Raw genomic sequence first — 17,922 nt, 5'->3', positions numbered from 1 at the left:
TTGCCTAAACGTGGTAGCGTGGCCGAGCGGTCTAAGGCGCTGGTTTAAGGCACCAGTCTCTTCGGAGGCGTGGGTTCGAATCCCACCGCTGCGATTCCTCTCTTTTGCTTAAGAGAGGCTTGAAAGACGGCTTTCCGTAGGTAGTGAAAACGAACTAAAGCAAAATGGATTTATCTACATAAAATGTGAGTTGGTTAGACTTTTCCTCATGTATCATTTTTTTAAGAAATCAGTTTTTATGCGATGTTCTAATGCAGAATTGAACTTTTATGGTATATTTGGATGCTGAGATTGCCTAAAGGTGGTAGCGTGGCCGAGCGGTCTAAGGCGCTGGTTGAAGGCACCAGTCTCTTCGGAATCGTGGGTTCGAATCCCACCGCTCCCATTACTCTCTTTTCCTTAAGACAGGCATGAAAGACGACTTTCCGTAGGTAGGGAAAACGAACTAAAGAAACGTGGACCCATCTACATAAAATGTGAGTTGGTTGCACTTTTCCTCATGTATCTATTTTTGAAGAAATCAGTTTTTATGCGGTTTTCTAATGCAGAATTGAACTTTTATGGTATATTTGGATGCTGAGATTGCCTAAACGTGGTAGCGTGCCCGAGCGGTCTAAGGCGCTGGTTTAAGGCACCAGTCTCTTCGGAGGCGTGGGTTCGAATCCCACCGCTGCCATTCCTCTCTTTTGCTTAAGAGAGGCTTGAAAGACGGCTTTCCGTAGGTAGTGAAAACGAACTAAAGCAAAATGGATTTATCTACATAAAATGTGAGTTGGTTGCACTTTTCCTCATGTATCATTTTTTTAAGAAATCAGTTTTTATGCTATGTTCTAATGCAGAATTGAACTTTTATGGTATATTTGGATGCTGAGATTGCCTAAACGTGGTAGCGTGGCCGAGCGGTCTAAGGCGCTGGTTGAAGGCACCAGTCTCTTCGGAATCGTGGGTTCGAATCCCACCGCTCCCATTCCTCTCTTTTCCTTAAGACAGGCATGAAAGACGACTTTCCGTAGGTAGGGAAAACGAACTAAAGAAACGTGGACCCATCTACATAAAATGTGAGTTGGTTGCACTTTTCCTCATGTATCATTTTTTTAAGAAATCAGTTTTTATGCGATGTTCTAATGCAGAATTGAACTTTTATGGTATATTTGGATGCTGAGATTGCCTAAACGTGGTAGCGTGGCCGAGCGGTCTAAGGCGCTGGTTTAAGGCACCAGTCTCTTCGGAGGCGTGGGTTCGAATCCCACCGCTGCCATTCCTCTCTTTTGCTTAAGAGAGGCTTGAAAGACGGCTTTCCGTAGGTAGTGAAAACGAACTAAAGCAAAATGGATTTATCTACATAAAATGTGAGTTGGTTGCACTTTTCCTCATGTATCATTTTTTAAAGAAATCAGTTTTTATGAGATGATCTAATGCAGAATTGAACTTTTATGGTATATTTGGATGCTGAGATTGCCTAAAGGTGGTAGCGTGGCCGAGCGGTCTAAGGCGCTGGTTGAAGGCACCAGTCTCTTCGGAATCGTGGGTTCGAATCCCACCGCTCCCATTACTCTCTTTTCCTTAAGACAGGCATGAAAGACGACTTTCCGTAGGTAGGGAAAACGAACTAAAGAAACGTGGACCCATCTATATAAAATGTGAGTTGGTTGCACTTTTCCTCATGTATCTATTTTTGAAGAAATCAGTTTTTAAGCGATGTTCTAATGCAGAATTGAACTTTTATGGTATATTTGGATGCTGAGATTGCCTAAACGTGGTAGCGTGCCCGAGCGGTCTAAGGCGCTGGTTTAAGGCACCAGTCTCTTCGGAGGCGTGGGTTCGAATCCCACCGCTGCCATTCCTCTCTTTTGCTTAAGAGAGGCTTGAAAGACGGCTTTCCGTAGGTAGTGAAAACGAACTAAAGCAAAATGGATTTATCTACATAAAATGTGAGTTGGTTGCACTTTTCCTCATGTATCATTTTTTAAAGAAATCAGTTTTTATGAGATGATCTAATGCAGAATTGAACTTTTATGGTATATTTGGATGCTGAGATTGCCTAAAGGTGGTAGCGTGGCCGAGCGGTCTAAGGCGCTGGTTGAAGGCACCAGTCTCTTCGGAATCGTGGGTTCGAATCCCACCGCTCCCATTCCTCTCTTTTCCTTAAGACAGGCATGAAAGACGACTTTCCGTAGGTAGGGAAAACGAACTAAAGAAACGTGGACCCATCTACATAAAATGTGAGTTGGTTGCAATTTTCCTCATGTATCTTTTTTTGAAGAAATCAGTTTTTATGCGATGTTCTAATGCAGAATTGAACTTTTATGGTATATTTGGATGCTGAGATTGCCTAAACGTGGTAGCGTGCCCGAGCGGTCTAAGGCGCTGGTTTAAGGCACCAGTCTCTTCGGAGGCGTGGGTTCGAATCCCACCGCTGCGATTCCTCTCTTTTGCTTAAGAGAGGCTTGAAAGACGGCTTTCCGTAGGTAGTGAAAACGAACTAAAGCAAAATGGATTTATCTACATAAAATGTGAGTTGGTTGCACTTTTCCTCATGTATCATTTTTTTAAGAAATCAGTTTTTATGCGATGTTCTAATGCAGAATTGAACTTTTATGGTATATTTGGATGCTGAGATTGCCTAAACGTGGTAGCGTGGCCGAGCGGTCTAAGGCGCTGGTTTAAGGCACCAGTCTCTTCGGAGGCGTGGGTTCGAATCCCACCGCTGCCATTCCTCTCTTTTGCTTAAGAGAGGCTTGAAAGACGGCTTTCCGTAGGTAGTGAAAACGAACTAAAGCAAAATGGATTTATCTACATAAAATGTGAGTTGGTTGCACTTTTCCTCATGAATCATTTTTTTAAGAAATCAGTTTTTATGAGATGATCTAATGCAGAATTAAACTTTTATGGTATATTTGGATGCTGAGATTGCCTAAACGTGGTAGTGTGCCCGAGCGGTCTAAGGCGCTGGTTTAAGGCACCAGTCTCTTCGGAGGCGTGGGTTCGAATCCCACCGCTGCCATTCCTCTCTTTTGCTTAAGAGAGGCTTGAAAGACGGCTTTCCGTAGGTAGTGAAAACGAACTAAAGCAAAATGGATTTATCTACATAAAATGTGAGTTGGTTGCACTTTTCCTCATGTATCATTTTTTTAAGAAATCAGTTTTTATGCGATGTTCTAATGCAGAATTGAACTTTTATGGTATATTTGGATGCTGAGATTGCCTAAACGTGGTAGCGTGGCCGAGCGGTCTAAGGCTCTGGTTTAAGGCACCAGTCTCTTCGCAGGCGTGGGTTCGAATCCCACCGCTGCCATTCCTCTCTTTTGCTTAAGAGAGGCTTGAAAGACGGCTTTCCGTAGGTAGTGAAAACGAACTAAAGCAAAATGGATTTATCTACATAAAATGTGAGTTGGTTGCACTTTTCCTCATGTATCATTTTTTAAAGAAATCAGTTTTTATGAGATGATCTAATGCAGAATTGAACTTTTATGGTATATTTGGATGCTGAGATTGCCTAAAGGTGGTAGCGTGGCCGAGCGGTCTAAGGCGCTGGTTGAAGGCACCAGTCTCTTCGGAATCGTGGGTTCGAATCCCACCGCTCCCATTCCTCTCTTTTCCTTAAGACAGGCATGAAAGACGACTTTCCGTAGGTAGGGAAAACGAACTAAAGAAACGTGGACCCATCTACATAAAATGTGAGTTGGTTGCACTTTTCCTCATGTATCTTTTTTTGAAGAAATCAGTTTTTATGCGATGTTCTAATGCAGAATTGAACTTTTATGGTATATTTGGATGCTGAGATTGCCTAAACGTGGTAGCGTGCCCGAGCGGTCTAAGGCGCTGGTTTAAGGCACCAGTCTCTTCGGAGGCGTGGGTTCGAATCCCACCGCTGCGATTCCTCTCTTTTGCTTAAGAGAGGCTTGAAAGACGGCTTTCCGTAGGTAGTGAAAACGAACTAAAGCAAAATGGATTTATCTACATAAAATGTGAGTTGGTTGCACTTTTCCTCATGTATCATTTTTTTAAGAAATCAGTTTTTATGCGATGTTCTAATGCAGAATTGAACTTTTATGGTATATTTGGATGCTGAGATTGCCTAAACGTGGTAGCGTGGCCGAGCGGTCTAAGGCGCTGGTTTAAGGCACCAGTCTCTTCGGAGGCGTGGGTTCGAATCTCACCGCTGCCATTCCTCTCTTTTGCTTAAGAGAGGCTTGAAAGACGGCTTTCCGTAGGTAGTGAAAACGAACTAAAGCAAAATGGATTTATCTACATAAAATGTGAGTTGGTTGCACTTTTCCTTATGTATCATTTTTTTAAGAAATCAGTTTTTATGCGATGTTCTAATGCAGAATTGAACTTTTATGGTATATTTGGATGCTGAGATTGCCCAAACGTGGTAGCGTGGCCGAACGGTCTAAGGCGCTGGTTTAAGGCACCAGTCTCTTCGGAGGCGTGGGTTCGAATCCCACCGCTGCCATTCCTCTCTTTTGCTTAAGAGAGGCTTGAAAGACGGCTTTCCGTAGGTAGTGAAAACGAACTAAAGCAAAATGGATTTATCTACATAAAATGTGAGTTGGTTGCACTTTTCCTCATGTATCATTTTTTTAAGAAATCAGTTTTTATGAGATGTTCTAAAGCAGAATTAAACTTTAATGGTATATTTGGATGCTGAGATTGCTTAAACGTGGTAGCGTGGCCGAGCGGTCTAAGGCGCTGGTTTAAGGCACCAGACTCTTCGGAGGCGTGGGTTCGAATCCCACCGCTGCCATTCCTCTCTTTTGCTTAAGAGAGGCTTGAAAGACGGCTTTCCATAGGTAGTGAAAACGAACTAAAGCAAAATGGATTTATCTACATAAAATGTGAGATGGTTGCACTTTTCCTCATGTATCATTTTTTTAAGAAATCAGTTTTTATGAGATGTTCTAATGCAGAATTAAACTTTTATAGTATATTTGGATGCTGAGATTGCCTAAACGTGGTAGCGTGGCCGAGCGGTCTAAGGCGCTGGTTTAAGGCACCAGTCTCTTCGGAGGCGTGGGTTCGAATCCCACCGCTGCCATTCCTCTCTTTTGCTTAAGAGAGGCTTGAAAGACGGCTTTCCGTAGGTAGTGAAAACGAACTAAAGCAAAATGGATTTATCTACATAAAATGTGAGTTGGTTGCACTTTTCCTCATGTATCTTTTTTTGAAGAAATCAGTTTTTATGCGATGTTCTAATGCAGAATTGAACTTTTATGGTATATTTGGATGCTGAGATTGCCTAAACGTGGTAGCGTGCCCGAGCGGTCTAAGGCGCTGGTTTAAGGCACCAGTCTCTTCGGAGGCGTGGGTTCGAATCCCACCGCTGCGATTCCTCTCTTTTGCTTAAGAGAGGCTTGAAAGACGGCTTTCCGTAGGTAGTGAAAACGAACTAAAGCAAAATGGATTTATCTACATAAAATGTGAGTTGGTTGCACTTTTCCTCATGTATCATTTTTTTAAGAAATCAGTTTTTATGCGATGTTCTAATGCAGAATTGAACTTTTATGGTATATTTGGATGCTGAGATTGCCTAAACGTGGTAGCGTGGCCGAGCGGTCTAAGGCGCTGGTTTAAGGCACCAGTCTCTTCGGAGGCGTGGGTTCGAATCCCACCGCTGCGATTCCTCTCTTTTGCTTAAGAGAGGCTTGAAAGACGGCTTTCCGTAGGTAGTGAAAACGAACTAAAGCAAAATGGATTTATCTACATAAAATGTGAGTTGGTTGCACTTTTCCTCATGTATCATTTTTTTAAGAAATCAGTTTTTATGCGATGTTCTAATGCAGAATTGAACTTTTATGGTATATTTGGATGCTGAGATTGCCTAAACGTGGTAGCGTGGCCGAGCGGTCTAAGGCGCTGGTTTAAGGCACCAGTCTCTTCGGAGGCGTGGGTTCGAATCCCACCGCTGCCATTCCTCTCTTTTGCTTAAGAGAGGCTTGAAAGACGGCTTTCCGTAGGTAGTGAAAACGAACTAAAGCAAAATGGATTTATCTACATAAAATGTGAGTTGGTTGCACTTTTCCTCATGTATCATTTTTTTAAGAAATCAGTTTTTATGAGATGTTCTAAAGCAGAATTAAACTTTTATGGTATATTTGGATGCTGAGATTGCCTAAATGTGGTAGCGTGGCCGAGCGGTCTAAGGCGCTGGTTCAAGGCACCAGTCTCTTCGGAGGCGTGGGTTCGAATCCCACCGCTGCCATTCCTCTCTTTTGCTTAAGAGAGGCTTGAAAGATGGCTTTCCATAGGTAGTGAAAACGAACTAAAGCAAAATGGATTTATCTACATAAAATGTGAGTTGGTTGCACTTTTCCTCATGTATCATTTTTTTAAGAAATCAGTTTTTATGAGATGTTCTAATGCAGAATTAAACTTTTATGGTATATTTGGATGCTGAGATTGCCTAAACGTGGTAGCGTGGCCGAGCGGTCTAAGGCGCTGGTTTAAGGCACCAGTCTCTTCGGAGGCGTGGGTTCGAATCCTACCGCTGCCATTCCTCTCTTTTTCTTAAGAGAGGCTTGAAAGACGGCTTTCCGTAGGTAGTGAAAACGAACTAAAGCAAAATGGATTTATCTACATAAAATGTGAGTTGGTTGCAGTTTTCCTCATGTATCATTTTTTAAAGAAATCAGTTTTTATGAGATGATCTAATACAGAATTAAACTTTTATGGTATATTTGGATGCTGAGACTGCCTAAACGTGGTAGCGTGGCCGAGCGGTCTAAGGCGCTGGTTTAAGGCACCAGTCTCTTCGCAGGCGTGGGTTCGAATCCCACCGCTGCCATTCCTCTCTTTTGCTTAAGAGAGGCTTGAAAGACGGCTTTCCGTAGGTAGTGAAAACGAACTAAAGCAAAATGGATTTATCTACATAAAATGTGAGTTGGTTGCACTTTTCCTCATGTATCATTTTTTAAAGAAATCAGTTTTTATGAGATGATCTAATGCAGAATTGAACTTTTATGGTATATTTGGATGCTGAGATTGCCTAAAGGTGGTAGCGTGGCCGAGCGGTCTAAGGCGCTGGTTGAAGGCACCAGTCTCTTCGGAATCGTGGGTTCGAATCCCACCGCTCCCATTACTCTCTTTTCCTTAAGACAGGCATGAAAGACGACTTTCCGTAGGTAGGGAAAACGAACTAAAGAAACGTGGACCCATCTACATAAAATGTGAGTTGGTTGCACTTTTCCTCATGTATCTATTTTTGAAGAAATCAGTTTTTATGCGATGTTCTAATGCAGAATTGAACTTTTATGGTATATTTGGATGCTGAGATTGCCTAAACGTGGTAGCGTGCCCGAGCGGTCTAAGGCGCTGGTTTAAGGCACCAGTCTCTTCGGAGGCGTGGGTTCGAATCCCACCGCTGCCATTCCTCTCTTTTGCTTAAGAGAGGCTTGAAAGACGGCTTTCCGTAGGTAGTGAAAACGAACTAAAGCAAAATGGATTTATCTACATAAAATGTGAGTTGGTTGCACTTTTCCTCATGTATCATTTTTTTAAGAAATCAGTTTTTATGCGATGTTCTAATGCAGAATTGAACTTTTATGGTATATTTGGATGCTGAGATTGCCTAAACGTGGTAGCGTGGCCGAGCGGTCTAAGGCGCTGGTTTAAGGCACCAGTCTCTTCGGAGGCGTGGGTTCGAATCCCACCGCTGCCATTCCTCTCTTTTGCTTAAGAGAGGCTTGAAAGACGGCTTTCCGTAGGTAGTGAAAACGAACTAAAGCAAAATGGATTTATCTACATAAAATGTGAGTTGGTTGCACTTTTCCTCATGTATCATTTTTTAAAGAAATCAGTTTTTATGAGATGATCTAATGCAGAATTGAACTTTTATGGTATATTTGGATGCTGAGATTGCCTAAAGGTGGTAGCGTGGCCGAGCGGTCTAAGGCGCTGGTTGAAGGCACCAGTCTCTTCGGAATCGTGGGTTCGAATCCCACCGCTCCCATTACTCTCTTTTCCTTAAGACAGGCATGAAAGACGACTTTCCGTAGGTAGGGAAAACGAACTAAAGAAACGTGGACCCATCTACATAAAATGTGAGTTGGTTGCACTTTTCCTCATGTATCTATTTTTGAAGAAATCAGTTTTTATGCGATGTTCTAATGCAGAATTGAACTTTTATGGTATATTTGGATGCTGAGATTGCCTAAACGTGGTAGCGTGGCCGAGCGGTCTAAGGCGCTGGTTTAAGGCACCAGTCTCTTCGGAGGCGTGGGTTCGAATCTCACCGCTGCCATTCCTCTCTTTTGCTTAAGAGAGGCTTGAAAGACGGCTTTCCGTAGGTAGTGAAAACGAACTAAAGCAAAATGGATTTATCTACATAAAATGTGAGTTGGTTGCACTTTTCCTCATGTATCATTTTTTTAAGAAATCAGTTTTTATGCGATGTTCTAATGCAGAATTGAACTTTTATGGTATATTTGGATGCTGAGATTGCCTAAACGTGGTAGCGTGGCCGAACGGTCTAAGGCGCTGGTTTAAGGCACCAGTCTCTTCGGAGGCGTGGGTTCGAATCCCACCGCTGCCATTCCTCTCTTTTGCTTAAGAGAGGCTTGAAAGACGGCTTTCCGTAGGTAGTGAAAACGAACTAAAGCAAAATGGATTTATCTACATAAAATGTGAGTTGGTTGCACTTTTCCTCATGTATCATTTTTTTAAGAAATCAGTTTTTATGAGATGTTCTAAAGCAGAATTAAACTTTAATGGTATATTTGGATGCTGAGATTGCTTAAACGTGGTAGCGTGGCCGAGCGGTCTAAGGCGCTGGTTTAAGGCACCAGACTCTTCGGAGGCGTGGGTTCGAATCCCACCGCTGCCATTCCTCTCTTTTGCTTAAGAGAGGCTTGAAAGACGGCTTTCCATAGGTAGTGAAAACGAACTAAAGCAAAATGGATTTATCTACATAAAATGTGAGATGGTTGCACTTTTCCTCATGTATCATTTTTTTAAGAAATCAGTTTTTATGAGATGTTCTAATGCAGAATTAAACTTTTATAGTATATTTGGATGCTGAGATTGCCTAAACGTGGTAGCGTGGCCGAGCGGTCTAAGGCGCTGGTTTAAGGCACCAGTCTCTTCGGAGGCGTGGGTTCGAATCCCACCGCTGCCATTCCTCTCTTTTGCTTAAGAGAGGCTTGAAAGACGGCTTTCCGTAGGTAGTGAAAACGAACTAAAGCAAAATGGATTTATCTACATAAAATGTGAGTTGGTTGCACTTTTCCTCATGTATCATTTTTTAAAGAAATCAGTTTTTATGAGATGATCTAATACAGAATTAAACTTTTATGGTATATTTGGATGCTGAGATTGCCTAAACGTGGTAGCGTGGCCGAGCGGTCTAAGGCGCTGGTTTAAGGCACCAGTCTCTTTTGAGGCGTGGGTTCGAATCCCACCGCTCCCATTCCTCTCTTTTCCTTAAGAGAGGCATGAAAGACGACTTTCCGTAGGTAGGGAAAACGAACTAAAGAAACGTGGACCCATCTACATAAAATGTGAGTTGGTTGCACTTTTCCTCATGTATCTTTTTTTGAAGAAATCAGTTTTTATGCGATGTTCTAATGCAGAATTGAACTTTTATGGTATATTTGGATGCTGAGATTGCCTAAACGTGGTAGCGTGCCCGAGCGGTCTAAGGCGCTGGTTTAAGGCACCAGTCTCTTCGGAGGCGTGGGTTCGAATCCCACCGCTGCGATTCCTCTCTTTTGCTTAAGAGAGGCTTGAAAGACGGCTTTCCGTAGGTAGTGAAAACGAACTAAAGCAAAATGGATTTATCTACATAAAATGTGAGTTGGTTGCACTTTTCCTCATGTATCATTTTTTTAAGAAATCAGTTTTTATGCGATGTTCTAATGCAGAATTGAACTTTTATGGTATATTTGGATGCTGAGATTGCCTAAACGTGGTAGCGTGGCCGAGCGGTCTAAGGCGCTGGTTTAAGGCACCAGTCTCTTCGGAGGCGTGGGTTCGAATCCCACCGCTGCGATTCCTCTCTTTTGCTTAAGAGAGGCTTGAAAGACGGCTTTCCGTAGGTAGTGAAAACGAACTAAAGCAAAATGGATTTATCTACATAAAATGTGAGTTGGTTGCACTTTTCCTCATGTATCATTTTTTTAAGAAATCAGTTTTTATGCGATGTTCTAATGCAGAATTGAACTTTTATGGTATATTTGGATGCTGAGATTGCCTAAACGTGGTAGCGTGCCCGAGCGGTCTAAGGCGCTGGTTTAAGGCACCAGTCTCTTCGGAGGCGTGGGTTCGAATCCCACCGCTGCCATTCCTCTCTTTTGCTTAAGAGAGGCTTGAAAGACGGCTTTCCGTAGGTAGTGAAAACGAACTAAAGCAAAATGGATTTATCTACATAAAATGTGAGTTGGTTGCACTTTTCCTCATGTATCATTTTTTTAAGAAATCAGTTTTTATGAGATGTTCTAAAGCAGAATTAAACTTTTATGGTATATTTGGATGCTGAGATTGCCTAAATGTGGTAGCGTGGCCGAGCGGTCTAAGGCGCTGGTTCAAGGCACCAGTCTCTTCGGAGGCGTGGGTTCGAATCCCACCGCTGCCATTCCTCTCTTTTGCTTAAGAGAGGCTTGAAAGATGGCTTTCCATAGGTAGTGAAAACGAACTAAAGCAAAATGGATTTATCTACATAAAATGTGAGTTGGTTGCACTTTTCCTCATGTATCATTTTTTTAAGAAATCAGTTTTTATGAGATGTTCTAATGCAGAATTAAACTTTTATGGTATATTTGGATGCTGAGATTGCCTAAACGTGGTAGCGTGGCCGAGCGGTCTAAGGCGCTGGTTTAAGGCACCAGTCTCTTCGGAGGCGTGGGTTCGAATCCTACCGCTGCCATTCCTCTCTTTTGCTTAAGAGAGGCTTGAAAGACGGCTTTCCGTAGGTAGTGAAAACGAACTAAAGCAAAATGGATTTATCTACATAAAATGTGAGTTGGTTGCAGTTTTCCTCATGTATCATTTTTTAAAGAAATCAGTTTTTATGAGATGATCTAATACAGAATTAAACTTTTATGGTATATTTGGATGCTGAGACTGCCTAAACGTGGTAGCGTGGCCGAGCGGTCTAAGGCGCTGGTTTAAGGCACCAGTCTCTTCGGAGGCGTGGGTTCGAATCCCACCGCTGCGATTCCTCTCTTTTGCTTAAGAGAGGCTTGAAAGACGGCTTTCCGTAGGTAGTGAAAACGAACTAAAGCAAAATGGATTTATCTACATAAAATGTGAGTTGGTTGCACTTTTCCTCATGTATCATTTTTTTAAGAAATCAGTTTTTATGCGATGTTCTAATGCAGAATTGAACTTTTATGGTATATTTGGATGCTGAGATTGCCTAAACGTGGTAGCGTGGCCGAGCGGTCTAAGGCGCTGGTTTAAGGCACCAGTCTCTTCGGAGGCGTGGGTTCGAATCCCACCGCTGCCATTCCTCTCTTTTGCTTAAGAGAGGCTTGAAAGACGGCTTTCCGTAGGCAGTGAAAACGAACTAAAGCAAAATGGATTTATCTACATAAAATGTGAGTTGGTTGCACTTTTCCTCATGTATCATTTTTTTAAGAAATCAGTTTTTATGCGATGTTCTAATGCAGAATTGAACTTTTATGGTATATTTGGATGCTGAGATTGCCTAAACGTGGTAGCGTGCCCGAGCGGTCTAAGGCGCTGGTTTAAGGCACCAGTCTCTTCGGAGGCGTGGGTTCGAATCCCACCGCTGCCATTCCTCTCTTTTGCTTAAGAGAGGCTTGAAAGACGGCTTTCCGTAGGCAGTGAAAACGAACTAAAGCAAAATGGATTTATCTACATAAAATGTGAGTTGGTTGCACTTTTCCTCATGTATCATTTTTTTAAGAAATCAGTTTTTATGAGATGTTCTAAAGCAGAATTAAACTTTTATGGTATATTTGGATGCTGAGATTGCCTAAATGTGGTAGCGTGGCCGAGCGGTCTAAGGCGCTGGTTTAAGGCACCAGTCTCTTCGGAGGCGTGGGTTCGAATCCCACCGCTGCCATTCCTCTCTTTTGCTTAAGAGAGGCTTGAAAGATGGCTTTCCATAGGTAGTGAAAACGAACTAAAGCAAAATGGATTTATCTACATAAAATTTGAGTTGGTTGCACTTTTCCTCATGTATCTTTTTTTTAAGAAATCAGTTTTTATGACATGATCTAATGCAGAATTGAACTTTTATAGTATATTTGGATGCTGAGATTGCCTAAACGTGGTAGCGTGGCCGAGCGGTCTAAGGCGCTGGTTTAAGGCACCAGTCTCTTCGGAGGCGTGGGTTCGAATCCCACCGCTGCCATTCCTCTCTTTTGCTTAAGAGAGGCTTGAAAGACGGCTTTCCGTAGGTAGTGAAAACGAACTAAAGCAAAATGGATTTATCTACATAAAATGTGAGTTGGTTGCACTTTTCCTCATGTATCATTTTTTAAAGAAATCAGTTTTTATGAGATGATCTAATACAGAATTAAACTTTTATGGTATATTTGGATGCTGAGATTGCCTAAACGTGGTAGCGTGGCCGAGCGATCTAAGGCGCTGGTTTAAGGCACCAGTCTCTTCGGAGGCGTGGGTTCGAATCCCACCGCTGCCATTCCTCTCTTTTGCTTAAGAGAGGCTTGAAAGACGGCTTTCCGTAGGTAGTGAAAACGAACTAAAGCAAAATGGATTTATCTACATAAAATGTGAGTTGGTTGCACTTTTCCTCATGTATCATTTTTTAAAGAAATCAGTTTTTATGAGATGATCTAATGCAGAATTGAACTTTTATGGTATATTTGGATGCTGAGATTGCCTAAACGTGGTAGCGTGGCCGAGCGGTCTAAGGCGCTGGTTTAAGGCACCAGTCTCTTTTGAGGCGTGGGTTCGAATCCCACCGCTCCCATTCCTCTCTTTTCCTTAAGAGAGGCATGAAAGACGACTTTCCGTAGGTAGGGAAAACGAACTAAAGAAACGTGGACCCATCTACATAAAATGTGAGTTGGTTGCACTTTTCCTCATGTATCTTTTTTTGAAGAAATCAGTTTTTATGCGATGTTCTAATGCAGAATTGAACTTTTATGGTATATTTGGATGCTGAGATTGCCTAAACGTGGTAGCGTGCCCGAGCGGTCTAAGGCGCTGGTTTAAGGCACCAGTCTCTTCGGAGGCGTGGGTTCGAATCCCACCGCTGCGATTCCTCTCTTTTGCTTAAGAGAGGCTTGAAAGACGGCTTTCCGTAGGTAGTGAAAACGAACTAAAGCAAAATGGATTTATCTACATAAAATGTGAGTTGGTTGCACTTTTCCTCATGTATCATTTTTTTAAGAAATCAGTTTTTATGCGATGTTCTAATGCAGAATTGAACTTTTATGGTATATTTGGATGCTGAGATTGCCTAAACGTGGTAGCGTGGCCGAGCGGTCTAAGGCGCTGGTTTAAGGCACCAGTCTCTTCGGAGGCGTGGGTTCGAATCCCACCGCTGCGATTCCTCTCTTTTGCTTAAGAGAGGCTTGAAAGACGGCTTTCCGTAGGTAGTGAAAACGAACTAAAGCAAAATGGATTTATCTACATAAAATGTGAGTTGGTTGCACTTTTCCTCATGTATCATTTTTTTAAGAAATCAGTTTTTATGCGATGTTCTAATGCAGAATTGAACTTTTATGGTATATTTGGATGCTGAGATTGCCTAAACGTGGTAGCGTGGCCGAGCGGTCTAAGGCGCTGGTTTAAGGCACCAGTCTCTTCGGAGGCGTGGGTTCGAATCCCACCGCTGCCATTCCTCTCATTTGCTTAAGAGAGGCTTGAAAGACGGCTTTCCGTAGGTAGTGAAAACGAACTAAAGCAAAATGGATTTATCTACATAAAATGTGAGTTGGTTGCACTTTTCCTCATGTATCATTTTTTTAAGAAATCAGTTTTTATGAGATGTTCTAAAGCAGAATTAAACTTTTATGGTATATTTGGATGCTGAGATTGCCTAAATGTGGTAGCGTGGCCGAGCGGTCTAAGGCGCTGGTTCAAGGCACCAGACTCTTCGGAGGCGTGGGTTCGAATCCCACCGCTGCCATTCCTCTCTTTTGCTTAAGAGAGGCTTGAAAGATGGCTTTCCATAGGTAGTGAAAACGAACTAAAGCAAAATGGATTTATCTACATAAAATGTGAGTTGGTTGCACTTTTCCTCATGTATCATTTTTTTAAGAAATCAGTTTTTATGAGATGTTCTAATGCAGAATTAAACTTTTATGGTATATTTGGATGCTGAGATTGCCTAAACGTGGTAGCGTGGCCGAGCGGTCTAAGGCGCTGGTTTAAGGCACCAGTCTCTTCGGAGGCGTGGGTTCGAATCCCACCGCTGCGATTCCTCTCTTTTGCTTAAGAGAGGCTTGAAAGACGGCTTTCCGTAGGTAGTGAAAACGAACTAAAGCAAAATGGATTTATCTACATAAAATGTGAGTTGGTTGCACTTTTCCTCATGTATCATTTTTTTAAGAAATCAGTTTTTATGCGATGTTCTAATGCAGAATTGAACTTTTATGGTATATTTGGATGCTGAGATTGCCTAAACGTGGTAGCGTGGCCGAGCGGTCTAAGGCGCTGGTTTAAGGCACCAGTCTCTTCGGAGGCGTGGGTTCGAATCCCACCGCTGCCATTCCTCTCTTTTGCTTAAGAGAGGCTTGAAAGACGGCTTTCCGTAGGTAGTGAAAACGAACTAAAGCAAAATGGATTTATCTACATAAAATGTGAGTTGGTTGCACTTTTCCTCATGTATCATTTTTTTAAGAAATCAGTTTTTATGCGATGTTATAATGCAGAATTGAACTTTTATGGTATATTTGGATGCTGAGATTGCCTAAACGTGGTAGCGTGGCCGAGCGGTCTAAGGCGCTGGTTTAAGGCACCAGTCTCTTCGGAGGCGTGGGTTCGAATCCCACCGCTGCCATTCCTCTCTTTTGCTTAAGAGAGGCTTGAAAGACGGCTTTCCGTAGGCAGTGAAAACGAACTAAAGCAAAATGGATTTATCTACATAAAATGTGAGTTGGTTGCACTTTTCCTCATGTATCATTTTTTTAAGAAATCAGTTTTTATGAGATGTTCTAAAGCAGAATTAAACTTTTATGGTATATTTGGATGCTGAGATTGCCTAAATGTGGTAGCGTGGCCGAGCGGTCTAAGGCGCTGGTTTAAGGCACCAGTCTCTTCGGAGGCGTGGGTTCGAATCCCACCGCTGCCATCCTCTCTTTTGCTTAAGAGAGGCTTGAAAGATGGCTTTCCATAGGTAGTGAAAACGAACTAAAGCAAAATGGATTTATCTACATAAAATGTGAGTTGGTTGCACTTTTCCTCATGTATCATTTTTTTAAGAAATCAGTTTTTATGAGATGTTCTAATGCAGAATTAAACTTTTATGGTATATTTGGATGCTGAGATTGCCTAAACGTGGTAGCGTGGCCGAGCGGTCTAAGGCGCAGGTTTAAGGCACCAGTCTCTTCGGAGGCGTGGGTTCCAATCCCACCGCTGACATTCCTCTCTTTTCCTTAAGAGAGGCATGAAAGACGACTTGCCGTCGGCAGGAAAACGAACTAAAGAAACGTGGACCCATCTACATAAAAAGTGAGTTGGTTGCACTTTTCCTCATGTATCATTTTTTTAAGAAATCAGTTTTTATGAGATGTTCTAATGCAGAATTAAACTTTTATGGTATATTTGGATGCTGAGATTGCCTAAACGTGGTAGCGTAACCGAGCGGTCTAATTCGCTGGTTTAAGGCACCAGTCTCTTCGCAGGCGTGGGTTCGAAACCCACCGCTGCCATTCCTCTCTTTTGCTTAAGAGAGGCTTGAAAGACGGCTTTCCGTAGGTAGTGAAAACGAACTAAAGCAAAATGGATTTATCTACATAAAATGTGAGTTGGTTGCACTTTTCCTCATGAATCATTTTTTAAAGAAATCAGTTTTTATGAGATGATCTAATGCAGAATTAAACTTTTATGGTATATTTGGATGCTGAGATTGCCTAAACGTGGTAGTGTGCCCGAGCGGTCTAAGGCGCTGGTTTAAGGCACCAGTCTCTTCGGAGGCGTGGGTTCGAATCCCACCGCTGCCATTCCTCTCTTTTGCTTAAGAGAGGCTTGAAAGACGGCTTTCCGTAGGTAGTGAAAACGAACTAAAGCAAAATAGATTTATCTACATTAAATGTGAGTTGGTTGCACTTTTCCTCATGTATCATTTTTTTAAGAAATCAGTTTTTATGAGATGTTCTAATGCAGAATTAAACTTTAATGGTATATTTGGATGCTGAGATTGCTTAAACGTGGTAGCGTGGCCGAGCGGTCTAAGGCGCTGGTTTAAGGCACCAGACTCTTCGGAGGCGTGGGTTCGAATCCCACCGCTGCCATTCCTCTCTTTTGCTTAAGAGAGGCTTGAAAGACGCCTTTCCGTAGGTAGTGAAAACGAATTAAAGCAAAATGGATTTATCTACATAAAATGTGAGTTGGTTGCACTTTTCCTCATATATCATTTTTTTAAGAAATCAATTTTTATGAGATGTTCTAATGCAGAATTAAACTTTTATGGTATATTTGGATGCTGAGATTGCCTAAACGTGGTAGCGTGGCCGAGCGGTCTAAGGCGCTGGTTTAAGGCACCAGTCTCTTTTGAGGCGTGGGTTCGAATCCCACCGCTCCCATTCCTCTCTTTTCCTTAAGAGAGGCATGAAAGACGACTTTCCGTAGGTAGGGAAAACGAACTAAAGAAACGTGGACCCATCTACATAAAATGTGAGTTGGTTGCACTTTTCCTCATGTATCTTTTTTTGAAGAAATCAGTTTTTATGCGATGTTCTAATGCAGAATTGAACTTTTATGGTATATTTGGATGCTGAGATTGCCTAAACGTGGTAGCGTGCCCGAGCGGTCTAAGGCGCTGGTTTAAGGCACCAGTCTCTTCGGAGGCGTGGGTTCGAATCCCACCGCTGCGATTCCTCTCTTTTGCTTAAGAGAGGCTTGAAAGACGGCTTTCCGTAGGTAGTGAAAACGAACTAAAGCAAAATGGATTTATCTACATAAAATGTGAGTTGGTTGCACTTTTCCTCATGTATCATTTTTTTAAGAAATCAGTTTTTATGCGATGTTCTAATGCAGAATTGAACTTTTATGGTATATTTGGATGCTGAGATTGCCTAAACGTGGTAGCGTGGCCGAGCGGTCTAAGGCGCTGGTTTAAGGCACCAGTCTCTTCGGAGGCGTGGGTTCGAATCCCACCGCTGCGATTCCTCTCTTTTGCTTAAGAGAGGCTTGAAAGACGGCTTTCCGTAGGTAGTGAAAACGAACTAAAGCAAAATGGATTTATCTACATAAAATGTGAGTTGGTTGCACTTTTCCTCATGTATCATTTTTTTAAGAAATCAGTTTTTATGCGATGTTCTAATGCAGAATTGAACTTTTATGGTATATTTGGATGCTGAGATTGCCTAAACGTGGTAGCGTGGCCGAGCGGTCTAAGGCGCTGGTTTAAGGCACCAGTCTCTTCGGAGGCGTGGGTTCGAATCCCACCGCTGCCATTCCTCTCATTTGCTTAAGAGAGGCTTGAAAGACGGCTTTCCGTAGGTAGTGAAAACGAACTAAAGCAAAATGGATTTATCTACATAAAATGTGAGTTGGTTGCACTTTTCCTCATGTATCATTTTTTTAAGAAATCAGTTTTTATGAGATGTTCTAAAGCAGAATTAAACTTTTATGGTATATTTGGATGCTGAGATTGCCTAAATGTGGTAGCGTGGCCGAGCGGTCTAAGGCGCTGGTTCAAGGCACCAGACTCTTCGGAGGCGTGGGTTCGAATCCCACCGCTGCCATTCCTCTCTTTTGCTTAAGAGAGGCTTGAAAGATGGCTTTCCATAGGTAGTGAAAACGAACTAAAGCAAAATGGATTTA

The 17,922-nt window shown here is 42.4% G+C and overlaps 47 non-coding genes across 47 annotated transcripts; all 47 read left to right on the top strand.

The window, feature by feature from the left end:
- The first annotated feature begins 12 nt into the window (after nt 1-12).
- Trnal-aag (transfer RNA leucine (anticodon AAG)) lies at nt 13-94 on the top strand. The gene has a single exon. It is a non-coding gene; the product is annotated as a tRNA-Leu (tRNA).
- Nucleotides 95-594: 500 nt separating this feature from the next.
- Trnal-aag (transfer RNA leucine (anticodon AAG)) lies at nt 595-676 on the top strand. Its single transcript has one exon. It is a non-coding gene; the product is annotated as a tRNA-Leu (tRNA).
- Nucleotides 677-1,176: 500 nt separating this feature from the next.
- Nucleotides 1,177-1,258, top strand: Trnal-aag (transfer RNA leucine (anticodon AAG)). The gene has a single exon. It is a non-coding gene; the product is annotated as a tRNA-Leu (tRNA).
- Nucleotides 1,259-1,758: 500 nt separating this feature from the next.
- Nucleotides 1,759-1,840, top strand: Trnal-aag (transfer RNA leucine (anticodon AAG)). Its single transcript has one exon. It is a non-coding gene; the product is annotated as a tRNA-Leu (tRNA).
- Nucleotides 1,841-2,631: 791 nt separating this feature from the next.
- On the top strand, nt 2,632-2,713 carry Trnal-aag (transfer RNA leucine (anticodon AAG)). The gene has a single exon. It is a non-coding gene; the product is annotated as a tRNA-Leu (tRNA).
- A 209-nt stretch (nt 2,714-2,922) lies between these two features.
- Trnal-aag (transfer RNA leucine (anticodon AAG)) lies at nt 2,923-3,004 on the top strand. Its single transcript has one exon. It is a non-coding gene; the product is annotated as a tRNA-Leu (tRNA).
- Nucleotides 3,005-3,213: 209 nt separating this feature from the next.
- Nucleotides 3,214-3,295, top strand: Trnal-aag (transfer RNA leucine (anticodon AAG)). Its single transcript has one exon. It is a non-coding gene; the product is annotated as a tRNA-Leu (tRNA).
- A 791-nt stretch (nt 3,296-4,086) lies between these two features.
- Nucleotides 4,087-4,168, top strand: Trnal-aag (transfer RNA leucine (anticodon AAG)). Its single transcript has one exon. It is a non-coding gene; the product is annotated as a tRNA-Leu (tRNA).
- A 209-nt stretch (nt 4,169-4,377) lies between these two features.
- On the top strand, nt 4,378-4,459 carry Trnal-aag (transfer RNA leucine (anticodon AAG)). The gene has a single exon. It is a non-coding gene; the product is annotated as a tRNA-Leu (tRNA).
- Nucleotides 4,460-4,668: 209 nt separating this feature from the next.
- Nucleotides 4,669-4,750, top strand: Trnal-aag (transfer RNA leucine (anticodon AAG)). The gene has a single exon. It is a non-coding gene; the product is annotated as a tRNA-Leu (tRNA).
- Nucleotides 4,751-4,959: 209 nt separating this feature from the next.
- Trnal-aag (transfer RNA leucine (anticodon AAG)) lies at nt 4,960-5,041 on the top strand. The gene has a single exon. It is a non-coding gene; the product is annotated as a tRNA-Leu (tRNA).
- Nucleotides 5,042-5,541: 500 nt separating this feature from the next.
- Nucleotides 5,542-5,623, top strand: Trnal-aag (transfer RNA leucine (anticodon AAG)). Its single transcript has one exon. It is a non-coding gene; the product is annotated as a tRNA-Leu (tRNA).
- Nucleotides 5,624-5,832: 209 nt separating this feature from the next.
- Nucleotides 5,833-5,914, top strand: Trnal-aag (transfer RNA leucine (anticodon AAG)). Its single transcript has one exon. It is a non-coding gene; the product is annotated as a tRNA-Leu (tRNA).
- Nucleotides 5,915-6,123: 209 nt separating this feature from the next.
- Nucleotides 6,124-6,205, top strand: Trnal-aag (transfer RNA leucine (anticodon AAG)). The gene has a single exon. It is a non-coding gene; the product is annotated as a tRNA-Leu (tRNA).
- A 209-nt stretch (nt 6,206-6,414) lies between these two features.
- Trnal-aag (transfer RNA leucine (anticodon AAG)) lies at nt 6,415-6,496 on the top strand. The gene has a single exon. It is a non-coding gene; the product is annotated as a tRNA-Leu (tRNA).
- A 209-nt stretch (nt 6,497-6,705) lies between these two features.
- On the top strand, nt 6,706-6,787 carry Trnal-aag (transfer RNA leucine (anticodon AAG)). Its single transcript has one exon. It is a non-coding gene; the product is annotated as a tRNA-Leu (tRNA).
- A 500-nt stretch (nt 6,788-7,287) lies between these two features.
- On the top strand, nt 7,288-7,369 carry Trnal-aag (transfer RNA leucine (anticodon AAG)). The gene has a single exon. It is a non-coding gene; the product is annotated as a tRNA-Leu (tRNA).
- A 209-nt stretch (nt 7,370-7,578) lies between these two features.
- Nucleotides 7,579-7,660, top strand: Trnal-aag (transfer RNA leucine (anticodon AAG)). The gene has a single exon. It is a non-coding gene; the product is annotated as a tRNA-Leu (tRNA).
- Nucleotides 7,661-8,160: 500 nt separating this feature from the next.
- Trnal-aag (transfer RNA leucine (anticodon AAG)) lies at nt 8,161-8,242 on the top strand. The gene has a single exon. It is a non-coding gene; the product is annotated as a tRNA-Leu (tRNA).
- Nucleotides 8,243-8,451: 209 nt separating this feature from the next.
- On the top strand, nt 8,452-8,533 carry Trnal-aag (transfer RNA leucine (anticodon AAG)). The gene has a single exon. It is a non-coding gene; the product is annotated as a tRNA-Leu (tRNA).
- Nucleotides 8,534-8,742: 209 nt separating this feature from the next.
- Nucleotides 8,743-8,824, top strand: Trnal-aag (transfer RNA leucine (anticodon AAG)). The gene has a single exon. It is a non-coding gene; the product is annotated as a tRNA-Leu (tRNA).
- A 209-nt stretch (nt 8,825-9,033) lies between these two features.
- Nucleotides 9,034-9,115, top strand: Trnal-aag (transfer RNA leucine (anticodon AAG)). Its single transcript has one exon. It is a non-coding gene; the product is annotated as a tRNA-Leu (tRNA).
- A 209-nt stretch (nt 9,116-9,324) lies between these two features.
- Trnal-aag (transfer RNA leucine (anticodon AAG)) lies at nt 9,325-9,406 on the top strand. Its single transcript has one exon. It is a non-coding gene; the product is annotated as a tRNA-Leu (tRNA).
- Nucleotides 9,407-9,906: 500 nt separating this feature from the next.
- Trnal-aag (transfer RNA leucine (anticodon AAG)) lies at nt 9,907-9,988 on the top strand. The gene has a single exon. It is a non-coding gene; the product is annotated as a tRNA-Leu (tRNA).
- Nucleotides 9,989-10,197: 209 nt separating this feature from the next.
- Nucleotides 10,198-10,279, top strand: Trnal-aag (transfer RNA leucine (anticodon AAG)). Its single transcript has one exon. It is a non-coding gene; the product is annotated as a tRNA-Leu (tRNA).
- Nucleotides 10,280-10,488: 209 nt separating this feature from the next.
- Nucleotides 10,489-10,570, top strand: Trnal-aag (transfer RNA leucine (anticodon AAG)). Its single transcript has one exon. It is a non-coding gene; the product is annotated as a tRNA-Leu (tRNA).
- Nucleotides 10,571-10,779: 209 nt separating this feature from the next.
- Trnal-aag (transfer RNA leucine (anticodon AAG)) lies at nt 10,780-10,861 on the top strand. Its single transcript has one exon. It is a non-coding gene; the product is annotated as a tRNA-Leu (tRNA).
- A 209-nt stretch (nt 10,862-11,070) lies between these two features.
- On the top strand, nt 11,071-11,152 carry Trnal-aag (transfer RNA leucine (anticodon AAG)). Its single transcript has one exon. It is a non-coding gene; the product is annotated as a tRNA-Leu (tRNA).
- A 209-nt stretch (nt 11,153-11,361) lies between these two features.
- On the top strand, nt 11,362-11,443 carry Trnal-aag (transfer RNA leucine (anticodon AAG)). The gene has a single exon. It is a non-coding gene; the product is annotated as a tRNA-Leu (tRNA).
- Nucleotides 11,444-11,652: 209 nt separating this feature from the next.
- On the top strand, nt 11,653-11,734 carry Trnal-aag (transfer RNA leucine (anticodon AAG)). Its single transcript has one exon. It is a non-coding gene; the product is annotated as a tRNA-Leu (tRNA).
- A 209-nt stretch (nt 11,735-11,943) lies between these two features.
- Trnal-aag (transfer RNA leucine (anticodon AAG)) lies at nt 11,944-12,025 on the top strand. The gene has a single exon. It is a non-coding gene; the product is annotated as a tRNA-Leu (tRNA).
- A 209-nt stretch (nt 12,026-12,234) lies between these two features.
- Nucleotides 12,235-12,316, top strand: Trnal-aag (transfer RNA leucine (anticodon AAG)). Its single transcript has one exon. It is a non-coding gene; the product is annotated as a tRNA-Leu (tRNA).
- A 209-nt stretch (nt 12,317-12,525) lies between these two features.
- Trnal-aag (transfer RNA leucine (anticodon AAG)) lies at nt 12,526-12,607 on the top strand. Its single transcript has one exon. It is a non-coding gene; the product is annotated as a tRNA-Leu (tRNA).
- Nucleotides 12,608-12,816: 209 nt separating this feature from the next.
- Trnal-aag (transfer RNA leucine (anticodon AAG)) lies at nt 12,817-12,898 on the top strand. The gene has a single exon. It is a non-coding gene; the product is annotated as a tRNA-Leu (tRNA).
- Nucleotides 12,899-13,398: 500 nt separating this feature from the next.
- Nucleotides 13,399-13,480, top strand: Trnal-aag (transfer RNA leucine (anticodon AAG)). Its single transcript has one exon. It is a non-coding gene; the product is annotated as a tRNA-Leu (tRNA).
- Nucleotides 13,481-13,689: 209 nt separating this feature from the next.
- Nucleotides 13,690-13,771, top strand: Trnal-aag (transfer RNA leucine (anticodon AAG)). The gene has a single exon. It is a non-coding gene; the product is annotated as a tRNA-Leu (tRNA).
- A 209-nt stretch (nt 13,772-13,980) lies between these two features.
- Trnal-aag (transfer RNA leucine (anticodon AAG)) lies at nt 13,981-14,062 on the top strand. The gene has a single exon. It is a non-coding gene; the product is annotated as a tRNA-Leu (tRNA).
- Nucleotides 14,063-14,271: 209 nt separating this feature from the next.
- Nucleotides 14,272-14,353, top strand: Trnal-aag (transfer RNA leucine (anticodon AAG)). Its single transcript has one exon. It is a non-coding gene; the product is annotated as a tRNA-Leu (tRNA).
- Nucleotides 14,354-14,562: 209 nt separating this feature from the next.
- Nucleotides 14,563-14,644, top strand: Trnal-aag (transfer RNA leucine (anticodon AAG)). Its single transcript has one exon. It is a non-coding gene; the product is annotated as a tRNA-Leu (tRNA).
- A 209-nt stretch (nt 14,645-14,853) lies between these two features.
- On the top strand, nt 14,854-14,935 carry Trnal-aag (transfer RNA leucine (anticodon AAG)). Its single transcript has one exon. It is a non-coding gene; the product is annotated as a tRNA-Leu (tRNA).
- Nucleotides 14,936-15,144: 209 nt separating this feature from the next.
- On the top strand, nt 15,145-15,226 carry Trnal-aag (transfer RNA leucine (anticodon AAG)). The gene has a single exon. It is a non-coding gene; the product is annotated as a tRNA-Leu (tRNA).
- Nucleotides 15,227-16,015: 789 nt separating this feature from the next.
- Nucleotides 16,016-16,097, top strand: Trnal-aag (transfer RNA leucine (anticodon AAG)). Its single transcript has one exon. It is a non-coding gene; the product is annotated as a tRNA-Leu (tRNA).
- Nucleotides 16,098-16,306: 209 nt separating this feature from the next.
- On the top strand, nt 16,307-16,388 carry Trnal-aag (transfer RNA leucine (anticodon AAG)). Its single transcript has one exon. It is a non-coding gene; the product is annotated as a tRNA-Leu (tRNA).
- A 209-nt stretch (nt 16,389-16,597) lies between these two features.
- Nucleotides 16,598-16,679, top strand: Trnal-aag (transfer RNA leucine (anticodon AAG)). The gene has a single exon. It is a non-coding gene; the product is annotated as a tRNA-Leu (tRNA).
- Nucleotides 16,680-17,179: 500 nt separating this feature from the next.
- On the top strand, nt 17,180-17,261 carry Trnal-aag (transfer RNA leucine (anticodon AAG)). Its single transcript has one exon. It is a non-coding gene; the product is annotated as a tRNA-Leu (tRNA).
- Nucleotides 17,262-17,470: 209 nt separating this feature from the next.
- Nucleotides 17,471-17,552, top strand: Trnal-aag (transfer RNA leucine (anticodon AAG)). Its single transcript has one exon. It is a non-coding gene; the product is annotated as a tRNA-Leu (tRNA).
- A 209-nt stretch (nt 17,553-17,761) lies between these two features.
- Trnal-aag (transfer RNA leucine (anticodon AAG)) lies at nt 17,762-17,843 on the top strand. Its single transcript has one exon. It is a non-coding gene; the product is annotated as a tRNA-Leu (tRNA).
- The last annotated feature ends 79 nt before the right edge of the window (nt 17,844-17,922 follow it).

Source organism: Argiope bruennichi, chromosome 3 (genome assembly GCF_947563725.1).
Source record: "Argiope bruennichi chromosome 3, qqArgBrue1.1, whole genome shotgun sequence".
Taxonomy (NCBI): Eukaryota; Metazoa; Arthropoda; class Arachnida; order Araneae; family Araneidae; genus Argiope; species Argiope bruennichi.
Note: the sequence above shows the minus strand (reverse complement) of the source record. Positions and strands in the feature narration are given on the sequence as shown.